The sequence below is a fragment of the Halichoerus grypus genome, chromosome 3 (genome assembly GCF_964656455.1).
Source record: "Halichoerus grypus chromosome 3, mHalGry1.hap1.1, whole genome shotgun sequence".
In the NCBI taxonomy this organism is placed as follows: Eukaryota; Metazoa; Chordata; class Mammalia; order Carnivora; family Phocidae; genus Halichoerus; species Halichoerus grypus.
The window spans coordinates 77,435,137-77,454,861 of record NC_135714.1 but is presented as its reverse complement, the minus strand read 5'-3'; the positions used below and the strand labels follow the sequence as shown (position 1 = coordinate 77,454,861).

Below are 19,725 nucleotides of genomic sequence, written 5' to 3'. Positions count from 1 at the left end.
AATAGAATTTTTAGTATGGTCTGAGGGAAAGTGCCTTGGACTAAGGGTCACAGACCCCAGCTCTATTGTAATTAATCCTGCTTAGCCTCAGTTCTTGCTATAAAATGGAAATCCCCCATGCCTCACAGTATTGTCACACTGAATAAATGACATATCATATGTGAAAGCTTGTAACCTTGTAAGATACTGCCCAAAATTAAAGTCCTTACATTACCTGTGGTAAATATACTTCTCATTCATGTGTATAATCATGCATATATTAAAATACATCTTGTGTGAGAGGTCTGTTTCACTTGTGGCATATGTTTCAAAGCCAGGGAACTCGAAAATGTATTACACAAACGCATATAAACACATTTTAAAAGAAATGTGTCGAAGGCTTGCCATCATTGCTTCTAGATCTGAAGTAAGTTCAAGGGTCTCTTACATAAGAGTTGGAAAGAACATATAAATTTAAAACATTTACCATACTAGAAGTTTTGCTGGCAGGCGTGTGCTGTCTAGGAGAAGGCAGAGGTCTCTGAGGAAAGAGAAGAAAGAGTATGGAGGAAAGTTTTGGGTGTGTGTGTGTGTGCGTGTTTAAACTGGAAACATGTTAGGTTTCCTTTATTTTGAGCCTTATGGGCTTTTCACTGGAAATCTGAAATACTCTCACATTAAGGAGAATAAAGTTAGTGGCAATTTACTATAAAGATATACTGTGCTCATGGAAGCAAAGAAAGATTTGGAATTTTCCTCAATTATAACCTCAGATTATGACCAGAGTTTCCATCTCAGGGTAGTGAGTTCAAGCCACATGTCAGGCTCCAAACTCAGCCCGGAGTCTGCTTGAGATTCTCTTTCTCCCTCTCCCTGCTCACACACTCTCTCTCTAAACAAATAAAATAAAATCTTAAAAAAAAAAAAGAAAAGAAAAGAAACGGGCTGTGTAGGTGCATGTGCTTATAAACATCACAGAAATAAACATGTTTTCTTGTGACAGAATAGAACATTAAAACTCTGGACTGGGCACATCATGACTTTTTAAAGAATAAACAGCAAAGTTCACCTGGAACTTCAGAACAATTTTCTTCAATTTCATATTTTGTTTCAAATAGTAAACATCTGCCAAAATTCACAGGAACAAAAAATTGCTCAATGATGATATATGATTGCTACTATTATTCAGGAAAAAAAATACACCATAATAAAATCTGAGAAATGCCAATTAAGTTAGTTTTTTAATCAGTGTGGTTAGAAAATACATCTGTTTTGAAACACTTACCTACTACTAACAGTGTACAAAAAGACATTTTCTAACAGCCACTACTAAGACTTGTTTCCAAATGGGGAGTTTTCATATTTTCTTTCCAATAAAACAAAGTGGCCCTTTAACAACCATATGGCCCTGGGCTCTAAGAGAAGTTTCATTCAGCATCTATTTTTAGACATAGGTTTCCTTATAAAATATACTGCAGTCATGGAGCTGAATGAGCATTCATGTTTCTGTGGACAAAGCCTCCTGCCATCGAGCAAGTTCCCTACAGCACTGCGGGTCGAAGTGCTTGTCCCATTTCTTCCCTCCCAGGAAATAAGACAATAAAAAATATATATATTACTGAACTGTGTTTCAAACAAGTTACTTTTCATTTATTTAGAAAGCTACTTTGGGGGAATATATATGTTAACTGAAATCTTTTTCACTTCTCACATATTCAGTACATATTCATTTTCTGCTGAGCTCTTTCAATATGACATGTTTTGCCAATAATACCCGAGAACAGACCAACTCAAAATGCAAACATGTCTATTTCAGCCACTATTCAAACAGCACTAACGATGTAAATGCTAAATGTCTTAGGTACAGGGGTGGGTTCAGAAACATTGTTATGCTCCATCATTTACATATGCCTTTTATATATTGTATAAAATATATAACTTTAAAATTTTTACATAGTATATCTGCCCTATAAAGAGGTCAACAAGAACTGACAGTAAATTTTAGTAGACTGATGAAGAATAGCAGAACACCAAAAATGGGCACTGGATATCTACTACTCAGCATATACTTAGTTGTATTAATGTCATAAAATAAAAATAATGAACAGATAAAATTTAAACTATTTAATTTGGAATCAAGCTATTGTTTTTATAAGAAATAAATGCCTAATTTAAATTTTTCTCTACTCATCATGGGTAACAAAAATCACACAGGAATAAAAGATGAGGAAAAACTTTTCAAATCAGATGAACTGAGGTCTAAATTTAGCTGCTAGGTAAAATCTTGTTGAGAATTTCTAACAAATAGCTATTCCACACCAAGGAAATCACAGGCTTAAGCCCAACAGCATGCAATATGGCACATATCACCTGAGCTGGCCAGACTGCATTCTTCTCAGGCCATGTAAGTACTGCACTTTCTTCTGTTTTGAATACATATTGTGAACACTGAAAGAAAAACCTGAAAAGAATTAGTAACCGCTATTTCTCCTGATATTTCAGACTATTTCCCCCATGAGTCCCTTTTGTCCCATTTTATTGATACATAATTGACATAATGTCATATTAGGTTAAGGTGTACAACATAACACTTTGATATACATACATACTGCAAAATGATTACCACATTTTTGTGAAACAGTTTACTAACCATCACCTCTCATAGTGAATCACTTATTATTTCTACAAGACAATTATTTATAATTTGAAAGGGAGAGAAAAAAATAAAATTAGGAATGTGTCACGTATTAGTTAATCCCATATAACCCATTACTTATATACCCACATAGGATTGTTTCTTTAAATGTAGTATTTCTTCAGGAAATTTCCAGTGTCTTGATGATCCAATGATTATAAATAAATCAGTATTTATTATTACTGCATTTCATCAGTAGGAGGCATCATTTAGGTAGGGTAGGTTTCTCAATCCCAGGAATACTAACATTTGGGGCCAGATAATTCTTTTTGTAGGATGTTTACCAGCATCCATCATTTCCTCTCACTAGATGCCAGTAGCACCTCCTTCCAGCAGTAAAGATCCAACATGTCTCCAGACATTGCCATATGTCCCCTGCCTGTAGGTTGAGAACCACAGATTTAGGTGAGGATCACAGATGTGGATTTTCATTTTAATTGTAAATTTAAATTAAGTCAGGATTCTCTGATTAGGCACAAAAAATATCATAATCAAAACATTATTATTATTATTAAACTATAAGTATATAATTAACATCCAAGTTCATAAAAATTTACATTTTTAAATAACATGTTAAATTTTATCAAGGTACCAATAGTGGAAATAACTATTTCTGATTTTCCAAAAATATCACCCAATTAAAATGTTTCCTTACACCGTTTGAGGAAGATTTATTTTGGTTTTGGTCTGGCCCAAAATGGCCAGGAGTGAGTACAGGAAGTTTTATCTGAAAAATGAACATGGACTGAGTCTTATAAATTGGCCCTAGTGCTATTTCCTATCATAGCTCCTGTTTGTTTACATTGGAGTTCGTATAAATTGGGTGTTATTTCCTTTCCACTAAGTTTCAAGGTATTAACAGCCAAGGAGGTGTTTTTTTACTTCTTCCTCTCTCCTTTTCTCCCACTTCCCCCAAATAAATAATGCATTGCTTGGAACACAATTTTAAGACTTGTCCCCAAACTTCAAAACTATTCTGAATTTATTTTACCTAAACCCATCTTTACACTTGAAAGCAAAAACAGTCTCCTTAAAATGGAAATGAGCAAAATATGCATTTTCTAATAGGTACGTAGTTTTCAACAGAATCATTTATCTAGTCATTTCACAGCTAAAACTTGCAAATTCTTAAGTAAATCAGCTCCATTTATTTTGACTTCCTGCCTAGGCTCTTCCTTCCAGAGAAAACATTACTCTAATATTTTCATCCATTAAGTACTCTTAACATTAAATGTTCCTATTTAAACAAAATTTCTTACCCTCACTCCGAAAAAAAAAAGGCACAATTAAAGGAAATGGAGATTTCTTTAATTTCTCTGGATAGAGTTATACCTGTCTACTTTTAAAGAAGCACACAGCACCTCCATTAGTGACTTCCATTTGTGTGAATTAACAACTAAGTTGCTAACGAAAACAACTGTGTTTGTATGCATTATGTAGTAGTGTCTGAAAGGGTCTGAAATGGTTGCAAAAACTGTCCTTGCCCAGTGAACTTCCAGTGAAAAAAACTGTTAAAAGTTCATGCACCCCAAATGCACATTCATTAGAATTAAACAAGAAGATTACACAGACATTGCTGACAAGGATTATCAAAATAAAACGGCGCCACCTGCCCTTTGCTCTCCCATTAATTAGTATGGAGTCTGAGGTGCCAATTAACAAGAAGCAGAAAAGGATCAGTAAACACAGCTCAAGCTGAATTTAAAGATTAACTCTTCCAGTTCGGGCCCCATTTCTTAACCATACTATGTTGATTTGTCTATGCAAGCCAAAACTGAATCCTAGGCTGTTTCTTTTTAGCAAAAACACTGTCATTAGGAAGACATTTCGGTTGTATGAAATAATTCCCAGAACAACTGCCCAAAAAGTTCATCTGATTCCATGAACAAGTGTCCATTCAGTATTTCACAGAGATGCAAAATACTCAATAATCCAGGTAATCCCAGTCACTAAAATACTTACACATTATAAATTACAAATCTGTGGTAGTTAATGTTAACTGTGGGAAACAACTAGAGTACTGTATGGTTAGCAGTAACTAGCACCACCCTCCCCACCCCTGCTACTAAATAGCACTTTACAGGCCTGAGACCACAATTTTTTTAAGTGAGTAAATGCCTTCATTATTGGTTTTATGGAACTATTATTAGTAACTTTTAAATTTGACCATTCACTCTTTTTAAACAATACTTTCCAAAAACAATATAGGTATTTCCCCATTCAATTCCCATCTTGACCCATAACTTCTCTGTAGATGGTATTATTATTCATTTGTGTGAATATTATTTTATTTTATAAAATTATTTTTTAAAAAAGCACTGCAAATGAAAACGCAAACTATCAACTCAAATGCAAACATTATTATACTGTTACATGTACATAAAGTAACTAACATGCATTTTTAATAACTACTTTATACTTCATCATTAAATATTCCAGTTTAACTTGCATGATAAAATTTATTTTACTTAATGTGAATTCATCTTATTGAAAAGATAGTATTTTCTTCAAAATTTAGAAGGGATTTCTCCTCATAGAAGCCTTCTATATCTGCTTATCCATTTCACAACAGTATTTTTCTTTTTGAAGTAGATATAAGTATATCTAATCTATAACAATACTATTTGCAAATACTGATGAATAAATCTTCAAAACTTGGCATTAGAGAAGGATATATCCTAAGGCCATTTCAAGGCTCAAATTCCCCAACAGCATTTCAGAATACATTCTGAAACACGGCAATATCAACCTCAAAGAGTTGCTGAGAGAATTAAATTAAATCAAATGCTTAGAATGATTTTTGTAATAGCCACAATGAAATATTGATGCTAAGCAGAAACTCATATGTATGCCCAAAGAACACCTTCAAAACATTACCTGTGGCTGGCAACACTGCTAAGACCTACCTCTGTGTCATACTGCTCTCTATTCATTAGGTCTGGGATAGAGTCTAAAAGTTTGCATTTTTAAGAAGCACACCTGGAAATTCTAACACAAATAATACATGGCCCATACCAGCATTGCCCTTAGATATGGACAAACAACGTCCCTGTCTTGAGGGCTGCACTTTAAAGGTACCAGGTCCAATCCCTTTTTGGCTGCCTGCCCCACTCACTACAAGGAATCCATGGTACCAACAGGACAACAGGACAACAGGATGGGCCTCTCCGGACCTCACCATCCCTCCTTTCAGATCACACGCTGCATGACTGTCACCCCAGAACTCTTTTCCCAAAGAAACAGACTGTACAGTCCTAGGCCCAAAAGATGGCCAAGAGTAATTAGATAACAGTGTATTAGTTTAATTTATAACTTTTAAATAGATTACATATGTACTGTAGCTGTCCATTTGTACTCTTGCCCTGCCCCCACGAAAGCTAGGGGTAGATGTGGAAAACACCTTTGCAAATAACTCGTTAAAGCCTTCCATTGGGGCGCTTGGGTGGCTCAGTTGGTTAAGCATCCGACTCTTGATCTTGGCTCAGGTCATGATCTCAGGGTCTCGAGATCAAGCCCCATGTTGGGTTCCGTGCTCAGCAGGGAGTATGCTTAAGTTTCTCTCCCTCCCTCTGCCCCTCCCCGCTAAAATAAATAAATATATTTTTTGAAAAGCCTTCCACCTCTCTCTCTTTCCCATGCCCTTCTTGTCTCTTATCCCTACAATTTGTGTAAAATTGCATATATATAAAATGCTAAAAGACATTTACCTCTTCCATGATTTTAAACATACTAGGAAGAAAGGGAAGTGAAAAAATGATGTACCTGCTTAAATATTAGCTAATCTCTGTAACAAATGGCAAAAACATGAAAACAAATACCAAGCTACATTTCCATATCCGTGAGATTGAAAAGAGGAAAGAGAAAACCAATATTTAACAACTTTACCATAATTAGGGAAATAAAAAGAACTATAGCTCATGGACCTGGCTTCAGAAAAGCTTAAAGATAAGCAAGTGACAGAATCTTTTCTGTGCCTAGGGGGTTCAGTAGGCTATGGCGTGCCTGCCTCCAGCTCAGGCCATGATCTCGGGGTCCGGGGATCCAGCCCGTGTTGGGCTTCCTGCCCAATAGGGAGTCTGCTTCTCCCTTTGCTCCTCTTCCCTGCTCGTGCACACATGCTCTCTAATAAATTTTTTTTTTAATTTTTAAAAAAATAACTCACACGACCTAATAGGACAGAAGGGACACAATTATTTGTTGAATATATCAATAAGTGAAAAAATGAAAAGGCAGCAATTGTATTGAGTCACTGCTAATATGTTAAGTGATACCACTCCAGAGTTAGGCAGAGAGGCACCTGTTCTAATCTAGAGTTGAGAGAGTGGCATTAAACATTTTGGTCTCAGGATTCCTTTACATTCTCAAAAAATATTAAGGACCCAAAAGAACATTTGTTTAATTTTGTTTCTGTCTGCTTTCTTTTTTATTTATTTATTTACCTTATTAAAAACTAAAACTGAGGCTTATAAAATATTAATTCATTTTAAAATAACAGTAATAAATCCATTATGTTACTATAAACATAAATATAGCTTTCATGAAAAATAATCATGTTTCTTCAAATAAAAGTAAGTTGGTGAGAAGTATCTGGCTTAAAAGATAATAAGATTCTCAACTCTGCCTCTGTATTCAATATGTTGTGATGTGTTGTTTTGGTTGAAGTATGTGAAGACATTCCTGTCTCCCACAGATAAATAGAAAAGGGAGAAATACTTTACTAGCCTTTTCAGATAATATGGATATTAGCCCTCCTTAGTACTACACCAAAACTCAACATGTAGTTTCTTATAGTTGCAAAGTAGAATCTGAACCATAACAATAAAATATTTGTATTCTGTTACATTAAAATATTTTCTATTACCTTGTACTTTGAATAGATGTTTTATCCATACATAATCGTATAACATCATCCATTAATCATTTGGAAAACATAAATATCAGCTTTTGGACTCATACAGGACTTGCAAATGTTAACACATTTCCTTACACGATGACAAAAAAAAAAAATCACACCTGCTAATATCCACAACAATATCATCAAAAAAGCTTTTAAATATATGGATACTCTCACGCTCATGGCAGCAATTACAAGTTCTCCAAAATGTAAGATTTTATTTGAATTTTTACTTAAAAGCTCATATTTTCTCAGCAGCACAAATACTGTCAATTATTTTCCTTAATGCGCTCACTTCATTTTCAAAAAAATGCCCACCAAATTGTCGTAGTTTGTCTAAATTGTCATAGTTTGTTGGTCACTCTTTCAATTAAAGATGATGATCCTTTAAAAAAGGAACTAGTTTATTGGAGAAATGAAGGGGGGGAAATCGGAGGGGGAGACGAACCATGAGAGACTGTGGACTCTGAGAAACAAACTGAGGGTTCTAGAGGGGAGGGGGGTGGGGGGATGGGTTAGCCTGGTGATGGGCATTAAAGAGGGCACATACTGAATGGAGCACTGGGTGTTATACACAAACAATGAATCATGTAACACTATATCAAAAACTAATGATGTAATGTATGGTGATTAACACAACATAATAAAATTTTTTTTAATTTTTTTATTGTTATGTTAATCCCCATACATTACATCATTAGTTTTAGATATAGTGTTCCATGATTCATTGTTTGTGCATAACACCCAGTGCTCCATGCAGAACGCGCCCTCCTCAATACCCATCACCAGGCTAACCCATCCTCCCACCCCCCTCCCCTCTAGAACCCTCAGTTTGTTTTTCAGAGTCCATCGTCTCTCATGGTTCTTCTACAACATAATAAAATTTTTTAAAAAAGGAACTAGTTTAGCATCTATTCCTTGACTAAAACCACTTCAGTGTGCAGCAGAAGGATGAAGAAGACTTCCATTTCCTCACACAGAATATTGCAAAGGCATGTACTCAAGAGTTGAGATTTAATAAATGGATCGTTCTTACTATTTTATCAAGGACATTTTTAAGTCAAATATTCACTTCTCTTCTTCAAGGATGTGACAGTGAACAACACAGTGGTGACTAGCATGCCTGTTGCCACTACCCTGGTTGGTGCTAAGGTACCCGCATTTTTCCCTATCATTGCTTTTGAACCACTGGAGCTAATGTCAGCACAGCAAAAAAGACAAATAATGTCTTAGCTTAGTATTATTATTAAAACAGTATTGAATGTGAAGATGTCCTAAAAGTTTCTCAGAGACCTCCCAGGGGTCCTTGGACTATACTTTGAGGGCCACTGTTCTGGCTGCCCCTTCTCCTCCCATATCAAGAAGCCCACTGGGACAAATAAAAACCCTCTCACCCCCACTTCACCCCCCACCCCATGCTCTTCTGGATGACATTTCATGTAGTATAGAACCATTTTGTTCTTGGCAGAGTATCTTCTTTAACCAATATTTCGGGGGGAAAAAATCATTGGGAGATACTCATATTTCTAAAAGGCATTAATATGAAATCAAGAGATCTGAGTATTGATTAACCCTGGTAGTAAAAATCTACAATTCTAATCACTTAATTTCCAGGAATCCATTTTATGTATAAAAGATCGAGATTAAAGAGGCACAAAGTCCCTTTTAGAATTTTGATGTCATAATGATAATACCAGATAATCAGATAAATTGTCCAGTATGATCTTACTCTCCCATGAAACAGAATTCAGTCATTCCCAAACCTTATTCCACAGCCAGGTTAATGAACTCTCACTCTATACAAACTGAAATATAAATTGAAGAGGAATGCCACTCAATTAACTAATTGATTATTAGTTGGAGTTTAGCATAATATTAAACTTTAGACAGATTCATCAAATCATCAAGTTAATATAGGCGAGGGGATTTTTTTTTCATTGTTCCTTAAATCATGGTAGTTGAACCCCTGTGTTTACTAAGTTAATTATTCTTAACAGGCTTGACTCTACATTTCTTGGGTAGATTCTACAATTATAAGATAGTCCAGCTTCTGAATTTGGATGCCAATATAATATTTGCCACTCTTACTTGCTCTCTCAGCTACTGCAGAATGATTTACTCATTCATTGAACAAATATTTATTTAATATTTATAACCTGACAAGTACCACTCTAAGCTTCAGATACATATAAAACAGAGCCCCTGGCTAATTTATCACTATATTTTTTTTCTACTGACACAGATATAGCCTCATAATCCTCAAAACACTGCACAAAGGAACCACTACTAATCAAACTCGCCACCCAGATCCAGGTAAATATCTTCCTTTTAGGCTTACAGCATCTAACATGATGTTAGATGCTATAGGAGATCCCAAAAGAGTAAAAGATAGTAGTTTCCACAGAAAAACTATAATCTCATCAGGAGAGATAATACATATATACATAAAGCAAATACATAAACAGCACAATAAAATGCTAATTTTTAAAAATAAAATAACAAGTAAAACAAACAACTAGATACCATGTAGGTTGATGACTTCACACAATATTTTTCTTTCTAATTCATCATTTCTTTACCTTTACTATTTTCTTGTATCCTCATGTATCAATAATACTGTTCCAGAAGTTTATATTTTCTAATTTCCTTTGTCTTTCAGAACACTGTTTGCTCTCATATATAAAGGAAAAAACAAATATGTAAAGCCTGAAAAGCACAGCAGTCTCAATAGTTGTTTTCCCATGCAAGTCAGCCTTTTCCAGAGCACAAATACTGGACCGGGAGGCATCTCTGCATGGGGTGGGTTGTCTCACATGTGAGGCCTATTCATGTGGGTCCTTTAGTACTCACCCGTACCTGTAAGTCAGCCAAAGAAGCAAATATCTGTAGTTTCTCAAAGGAAAATCAGATAAAAATAATTTTATCCAAAATTAAATCAGTTGGAGGAAATACATGAGGAACTAGCCTTGCAGGGCCCAAACTAAAGAATTAACTATAAAAATAAAATACTACGACTTTTACATAATCAAATTGGACAGTTACAGAGTCACTGTTTGGTGGGGAAAAATAACTTTAGAAAGTCATATTTACTAAATCTGTTTCTCTATTTTTTACATCCTCCCAATCCACCTTAAAGACCACACAATGTTCTGTCAGTGAAAGAACTAGTTATTTAATGAAAACGTTGCATAAAGAAGACAAAGACACTTAAAAACAACATAACTTTCCCCCTTAAAAAAAACTTATTTCAACATTTTCCATATTATTATAGAGTTTAATCTTCCAGGAGCTCTTTTAAAGATGCTTTCTTAACTTATTTCTGAGAGGCCCCTATTTGTTTTTATGGGAGAGAGACACCATGACTAACCCAAACTGTGTTAATTTTTAAACTCATTTCTCAGAAATTTTGTTCCTTCTTCCAAGTACTATTATATATTGTGTCTTTGTGTAAATACTTATAATTTGGCCTGTGTTATAAAAGTTTGTACTTAAGATACAGTAAATGAAGGACAGATGTTTAAGACATTGGGTCCACAATGAAGTTGTAAATAGTGCCAGCACAGTAAATTCTGTGATTAAATTTCATTTGTTTATGCAATAAGGGTATTTACAGCTGGAAAAGCACCCAAAATAACTGTTCCATGCTAATATTAATTCAAAATCAATATTAATTAGAAGCAGCATAGGTACAGTCATATCGAAGTACCTAAAGGTTGTGTCAAGTAGATATGCTTAAGACTAGGAATGAATCAAATAAATCAAGAATCAATTTTTTTGAGTAACACTGTAAATTATTGAAATAATTCACAGTTTATTCACTTGTGACCTTAGACAAATTACTGTCTCAGTCCCTCCTTTTGCCTAAACCATATACCTTTTCTCTGATAGACCTAAGCTTCTGGATATATTTGTACATCCAGACACAGACTTCTTTAGCTGACCTCTTAGTTCCTCAATTGTCTAACATCTTCCTGGGAATAATAATTCAAATTTCTTCATGGAACCATGCATTTTAACTTAATGTGTTATGAATAACAAAATAGCAGAATTTTTTTCATTTTCAAATGGCTAATAAACTAAAAGTTTCCATCAGGGACATTTCCAAACGGGGCACCTGCAACCTAAAATTTTTGACTAAAGAGCAATGTCCATTTTTCTATTTATTTATGAAATACTTCCATCAAAATTAAGTACAATACATAAGGCAAAGAAAGCTAGTCCTCACCCATTACCCATTCTTCCCTTCTTCCTTGGCAACACAAGCCTGGTTTCTCAGGGAGGCAATATATGCAGCTAAAAGACCATGATGCGGTCATTTGATTAAAAGCTAGCCATGAAATATAACCAGAGATTAGATATATTGAATTGCTGCTTACAAGAAGGACCTGACTAGGAGGTTTGTTCATTTGATGTCTCTCACCTTCACCTTTCTCCTGCCGCCTAGAAATTAGACATGACAGCGCGAACAGTAATAGCCACCAAAAACCTTAATGTGTCTTTGAAAATGAAGTCACGTGCTAGGTTGGTGGGGCAGAGAATTAGAAAGAGACTAGATCACTGATGTCTATGGAACTGCCATACCCTCCCTGGATTGCCTACCTCTGAACTTCTTTATATGAAAAAGAAATATCTATTTTCTACCATTATTTCTGTTACTTGCATCCGAATGTAATTCCTAAAAGATAGAAAGCATATATCCAGCATATGAGAAATTAAACATATACACTACACCCTGATGCTTGAGGAGGGTGATTCTAGCACTTCTATCACATAATATGTTATAAGCCTAACATGTGTTGATCTATGTGGACACCAAAACTCACCTGAAACAAATCTTCATTAGCCATTACTGAATATTTGAGTGGTTTTCTTACTGTAAGACATAAGGTAAAGATACACCATTGATCTGTATTAAAAGGTTATAGAACTCTTGGTTGCTTAATGAAGATAATTCCAATTCCCTATAGATTGGAGCTGGTCTGGAGAAAGGAGCCAAATAGATCTTTATACAGACCAAGTAGTTTCTCTGGAGCTGAAACTCCCAAACCTATTCTCTTTGAAATTCAAGTTATTGGATTTTTTATATAAACTGGGATGATTCTGAGAGCAAAGGACACCAAGACACTAAAAGGAAAGGGGAAAATCATCATATTCAGGTCCTAGATGATGGAGTTAGTTGTTAGGGAGAACCAGTTCCAATATAGTAGATACTAAGGATGGAACAGAAAGTGTGCCACTTCAGGGCAACCAAGGACCTCCTCCAGCAGGAGCAGAAAACACACCCATGAACGACCATCCCCTGGAACTGATGTCAACAGTGGTCAGTAGCGACAGACACAGAGTGCCAGCTACAGAATCAGAGTAGTAGGAGAGATGAGTAGAGTTTTCCCAGTCTGACATGACTGTACTTACACATGGAGATGTAAAATAGCCGTCCCTCCTCTCAAGTGGGCCCTCCCTATATTTCCATCTTGATAAACTCTACCAGCATCCATCCAATTGGCCAGGTCAGACAACATGAAAACATCCATCACTATTCCTTCTCTCGGTCTCTCACACCTGTTTGATTTACATTTTTTAAGTCTTAAAAGTCTCCCCTATCTTCCAGCCCTCTGCCTCTGCCTTAAGTTCATTAGGTCTCAATCTTGCTGTAAGATGCCTGCGCTGGGACTACGGTTCCCAGCTCCCATTCCCCTGTTCTCCACACTGACAGAGGAACTCCTCCTAAGAGAAAAATTCCATCTTACAAATGAGGAAATTAAAGACCAGAAGGTTAACGAATTTGTTAAAGTTCATACAGTTCCTTGGAGATGAAGACAGGTTCAGAGCTCAGGCTCTCTAATGTCAGAATCGATCCTCTTCAACTTCTAGTGAGCTACTAAGCCTCCCTCAGAAAAATTATCAAAGCAAAGAATGAGATTATCCTGAAAACTGATGTTCAAACCTGTCGCACACTCCATAAATGCTTTTTAAATATATTTTTTTCAATTCCATGAAGGCAACTTTAATCTACTATACGCTTTCCTTTGGGAAGAAGAAACTCTACCCCATTAAACATATGTATATTCATTATAAGATAAATAGTAATATGTGAAAGAATATTCAGCTTAGAATGAAAGAAAATGCAGCTGTCAACAACAGCGTCTAAAACTGCAAGTACAACAATGTGTTCTTGTACAAAAGCTGGACTGTTTGGGGGGTATTCAAGTAATTAGGTCACAGAGGAAAAATCTGACACATAACTAAATACATATTTTGGTAATACAGCAAGCTGGACAGCTTTCAATCAAATAGTACAGTAGCTGACAAATCAATTTTTAAAAACCCATCCTAACTTAATGTAGACTAGCAAAATGAGCTTGGTTCCACTGTGGTATGAAGGTTCGTTGCAAATTCAAGTTTTATTGGGTAGGTAGCAATTGTTTCAGCAAGAGTTTGGGAAAAGATCATTTATTCTTTCTTAATTCATATTCATACACATATGTAACATTAATGCATTACACATACTGGAATCTTAAAATGCATATAGATCATTGTAATGCATATATGTTTATTTAATACAGTAGAATTTCTCCTTCTCCAAAAAGCTAATAATACACTGAAGTTGGCTTCACAGCACCGAGAAAACACAACATTTAAGAAGCCATCTGTGGAGTATACAGCAGCGTAATGGAGTATAATGGAAAGGAAAAAAGCATGTGGTCCACATTTTTTTTTCTTTTCCCTTCTTTCAGGTTCTTTTTATTACAGTTTAGTTTTTTTTTTTTTTTTTTTACGAAATAAGAAAATAAAGTTATTTTTAAAAAATTAAGTGTCCTATCAGTATTTTTTTGAGGAGCATGTTGATTTTTCTATGCTATCCCAAAGTCAAAAATTGTTTGCTCAGGTTTTTTGTTATTAAATATTTCAATAATGCCAAAAGGACAGAGAACATATAATGAACACCACATAGATATCATCAAGATTAAGGAAGCAAACATTACAGATACACCTCCCATGCACATTCCAATCCCAATCTCATATGCCCTCCTGCTTTTACAGATAATCACTACCCTGATTGTGCTGTTTATCACTGTCAGACTTACTTTAATGTGTGTGTGTGTGTGTGTGTGTGTATGTCCCCATAAACCACTTATACCATTTTGTAGAATTGTTACACATTTTCTTTTTTTTTTTTTTTTAAGATTTTATTTACTTATTTGAGAGAGAAAGCAATCGGGAGGGGGAGAAGGAGATAGAGAGAGAATCTCCAGAAGACTCCACATTGAGTACAGAGCCGATGCAGGGCTTGATCTCATGACCCTGAGAATCATGACTTGAGCCAAAATCAAGAGTTGGACACTTAACTGACTGAGCTAACCCAGGCATGCCTACACATTTTCTATAAATGATATTACAAACTCATGTGTCCATCACTAACTTACTGTGTTCAATGTTTTAAGGATTAATCCTTGCTGGTAAACACAGCTCAAATTTATTTAATTGCATTCATTTAACTATATAACTATTCAGTTATTTATGTAGATAGTTATTTATCTATTCTACTGTGGATAAACATTAAGGTGATTTCATTTTTTTCTATTACAATGTGACAATAAAGATTCATGTTTCTTCTCATAGAATTTTGAACACTCTCATTCTTCCCTGAATCATTCTACAAAATAACCCACGCTCAAAAAATAAAACTACTTATTATCCAGAAGCATGTACTACTTAGAATTCAGGGGGAGAGGGTATTGAAATATTACACTTAATCACAATATTTCATGAAAGCTTAACACTCTTCTTAATGACAAAGTAATCAAATGTTAACTAAAGGGATTTTACTGGTCAGGGAAATACTATAGCCTCTGAGAACTCCAGTTTAGTAGACAGGATATCCAATTTTTACAGGATGGATTCTCAAGTATATAGTACCACCAAGTTCAACAGAGTATCATCAAATTAAACATTTCCCATTAAAATAAATTACCCCGGGGCACCTGGGTGGCTCAGTCGTTAAGTGTCTGCCTTTGGCTCAGGTCATGATGCCAGGGTCCTGGCCCCAACTGAGCCCCACGTCGGGCTCCCTGCTCGGCGTGAAGCCTGCTTCTCCCTCTCCCACTCCCCCTGCCTGTATTCCCTCTCTCGCTGTGTCTCTCTCTGGCAAATAAATAAAAATTTAAACAAAAAAATCTTTTAAAAAAATTTAAAAAAATAAAAATAAATTACACCACAAAGCCATTATTTTCAAATTATTATATTCTTTGAGAAAAATTCATGATTATTTCAGTGATATATTCAGAATAAAAAGCTAAGAGTTTCTGAAATCACATTTTAAAGAAGGTAGTGAAGATAATTTGTGTTAAGAAACACTGTATCTAACTTGGCGATTAAGAGCACAGGCTTTCAAACTGGGTAGCCCTATTTTGCAGCAGAACTCCACCTTTTACCATCTGTGTGTATTTTGGTTACTTAATCTGAGTCTCCATTTCATCACCCATACAGTAGAGATAAAACCTACCTCATAGATTTTAATGAAATTTAAATGCAATAATGTATACATTGTACTGAGCCTTGCTGTTGCTTTCTGTACTTACTGTCCTTGTTTAATACGACCCAGGCTAGGTTTGGAATTTGGAGGCTGATACACGTGGCTACACATGGGTTCGGACCACCAATTCTCTCCAGCTATATGGTAAACCACAGATTTATCTGGGGCCTGAGGAACCACCTCAGAAATAATGCAAACCCGGTCCACAGTAAGAGTCCTGTTGTATGTAAGCCTGTCTGAATGTCTATGAATCTAGAGTTGTAGGATACCTGCATATGAGGAAGAGAAGGCGGGTGGGGAAAGGAAGAGACTGAGAATGATAGACTGATTGATCAGTTGATCTCAGAGCTGAAGCTACAGCAGAACTGCAGAATTTCTAAAAGCAAATTGTCAGGACCTTTGAAACAGAACTTATTGGTAGGGAAAGAATGAGGTGGCGAGTGAGACTTGGCAATAAGACCAAAGATTCAGAGGAGAATAATGCTTCTGGTTATAATTTGACACATGTGAATGCAACCCTTAGTAAGCTACCCACCCGAGTGGCCTGTGTGCACCACAGGAATAGAGGTAAACCAGAAAACATGATTCCTTAAGACATGTGACACCTCAGGGCCCAAGCAAATACGCTATAGGTCCTGAGAACAAAAGCAATTAACAACTAAGGGCAGGAAAGCAGCTACTCCTCTTCTCAATTTGCTGACAAGTATAGTACGGGGTCAGGGTGCAAGCATTAAAGAGGACTGGTGGGTCTAGAACAAGCCAACAGGCTGGAGAGGAAGAAATACCTGTGGTCAGGGACAGATCACCTTTATCAACAGTGGTGGCAAAAACATCCAGAGCGCAGCGATCACCAGCAATGATTCAAAGCAGCAACACCTCCCAGCTGAAGAAGCCTGCGTCAGCCAGGAGTGGGAGGGCCCTGGCTGTGTGCTGGACAATGGCGGCCTCCCTTGAGAAAAAGCGGCCACAGAGGAGGCCAGAGTGTTGACTCACAGAGGCAGCCTGTTCTGTGTGTAAACAAATGTGGGAGCCCCTGAGGAATTCCAGTAATACTATAGGAAGAAAGAAACCCGAGAGGGGGATTCAAAGTCCTGTCACTGATATCTCTCCTCAGGCAAGGGACACAAAAGCAAAAATAAACCACGGGGACTATACCGAAATACAAAGCTTCTGCACAGTGAAGGAAACCATCAACAAAACAAAAAGGCAACCCACTGAATGGGGGAAGATATTAATAATTAATAATTAATATCAAAAATATACAAAGAACTTGTACAACTCAACACATACATACATACATATATAACATACATACCCCAAACAATCTGATTAAAAATTGGACAGAGGACCTGAATAGACATTTTTCCAAAGAAGACATGTAGATGGCCAAAAGACACATGAAAAGATGTTCAATATCACTACTCATCAGGGAAATATAAATCAAAACCACAATGAGATATTACCTTCCACCTGTCAGAATGGCTAAAATCAGAAAGACAAGAAATAACCAGTGTTGGCAAAGATGTGGAGAAAAGGGAACCCATGTGCACTGTTGGTGGGAATGCAAACTGGTGCCACCACTGTGGAAAACACTATGGAGATTCCTCAAAAAAAACTAAAAACCAAACTACCATATGATCCAGTAATTCCACTACTGGATATTTACCCAAAGAAAATGAAAGCACTAATTTGAAAAGATACATGCACTCCTATGCTTATTACAGTATTATTTACAATAACCAAGATATGAAAGCAATCCAAGTATCTATAGATAGATGAATGAAGAAGATGTGAATATATACACATTGTGTGTATATATACACACAATGGAATATTATTCAGCCATAAAAGAGAAAGAGAACTTGCCATTTGCAACAATATGGATGGACCTAGAAGGTACTATTTTAAGTAAGATAAGTCAGAGAAAGACAAATACCATATGATTTCACTGATACGTGTAAATCTAAAAAAACAAAACAAACAGCAGAAACAGACCCATAAACACAGAGAACTGACAGTTGCCAGAGGGAAGGAGAGAAGGGGGATGGGCAAATAGGTGAAGGGGAATGAGAGATACGGGGTCCCACTTATAGAATGAGTAAGTCACAGGGACAGAAGGTATAGCATATGGAATGAAAAATAATAATACACATAGTTGTTAATAATGCCACTTTTAATATTTTTAATGATCATTCACTTATACATCACCCAGGGTCTCTGGATTCTTCCCTGAACCCAACTCCTTCCCTCCTACTAGACGGAATCAGTATCCTCAATTTTGTTTTAATCTTTCTCCTTGGTTTTCCTTATAGTTTGATCACATAAATAATGATTCCACAAAAACATATCAGTTTTGCCTCTAATTGAAGTTTGTATGACTGGAATCGTGTTCATTGTGGTTTTTTTGTGACTTGCTTTTTTCATTCAACATTATAATTCAGGGATTCATACAGGTAGCTGAGATGCATTCACTTTCATAATATATGGTAATTCCACTGTATACAAATATTCCCTAAATTATCCATTCTGCACCCTGTTCCTTTGTTTCCAGATTTGTTTTTTATGTTTTTGCTATTATGCTGTTTTGCTATTATGTACAAGGCTACAATACAAAATCTTGTACCTATTTCCTGAAGCATACAAGCAAGACTTTCTATAGGATATACTTCTAGGGGTAGAACTGCTGAGCTAAAGAATATACTTGGTTTAACTGCAAGTTAAAATTTATTGTACCAATTTACATTCTATTAACAGTCTACGAGAGTTCCTGTTGCTTCATATCCACACCAACATTTGGTATACTTCAGACTTTTATATTTTTAACAACACAGTGAATATAAAATAGCATATTGCTCTAGTTTTAATTTACATTTCTCTAATTATCAATGAGGCTCAGCAAGTTTTCATGTTTATTAACTATTTGGATTTTCTTTTTAATTCCTGCTCATGTTTATACTGGCTGATTTTACTTCTCTTATTAATTCATAGGATCTCTAATATTTTCTATACACTAAACCAATTTTCAGCCTTTCTTGCTTTTAGAGTGTCCTTTGAGTAAGACAACTTCTTTTTGTTTTAATGTTGTTGAATTTATTAATCTTCTTTATCACTTACTCTGTTTATACCTAGTTGAAGAAATTTCTCTTACCCTAAAATAATAAATATATTCTTTTCTAAATATTTTAAAGTATTGTTTTTCATAGTTGAGTCTTTCTTCCACACAGAATTTGTTACTGTTTATAGAATGAGGGGAGTAGGGATAGTTTTTAATTTTTCATATGGATAGCTTATCACAAATTATGTTGGCAGCGTGGATTCAAGGCCCACTGGGACTCAAAAGGAGAAAAGATCCATAGGCTGGTGGTGTCTGCCAAGGATAGATGCATTAAGAAGCTGATGCCTAGAGTGTATCACTACATGAGAGATGGGAGAGAGAAGAAATAAAAGAAAGAGAGTGCTGGGAAAAGAAAACCAATTTGATAAATTCACTCCATTCACATTTTTATGACTTTTTCATAGTTTACATAACTCTCCATAGTCATGCTGTCATCACTTTACCCCATACAGTGTGAGACAACATTCAGTAGTTTATTTAAACTGATCTGTGTTCCTTATAAACTCTTT

General features: G+C 35.7%; 1 protein-coding gene across 6 annotated transcripts in view; it reads right to left on the bottom strand.

Annotated features, from left to right (window-relative positions):
* Nucleotides 1-19,725, bottom strand: part of BMPR1B (bone morphogenetic protein receptor type 1B) — a 390,073-nt gene that overhangs the window by 123,661 nt on the left and 246,687 nt on the right. Inside the window, exon 1 of one of the 6 annotated variants that reach the window (XM_078068988.1) lies at nt 12,392-12,414. The exons of 4 other annotated variants lie outside the window; for them this stretch is intronic. The gene's annotated coding sequence lies outside the window, so the exon portion shown is untranslated. Of the gene's footprint in view, nt 1-12,391; nt 12,415-19,725 lie in introns of those variants that run through there. One more of the 6 variants, XM_078068983.1, reaches the window with a different exon arrangement.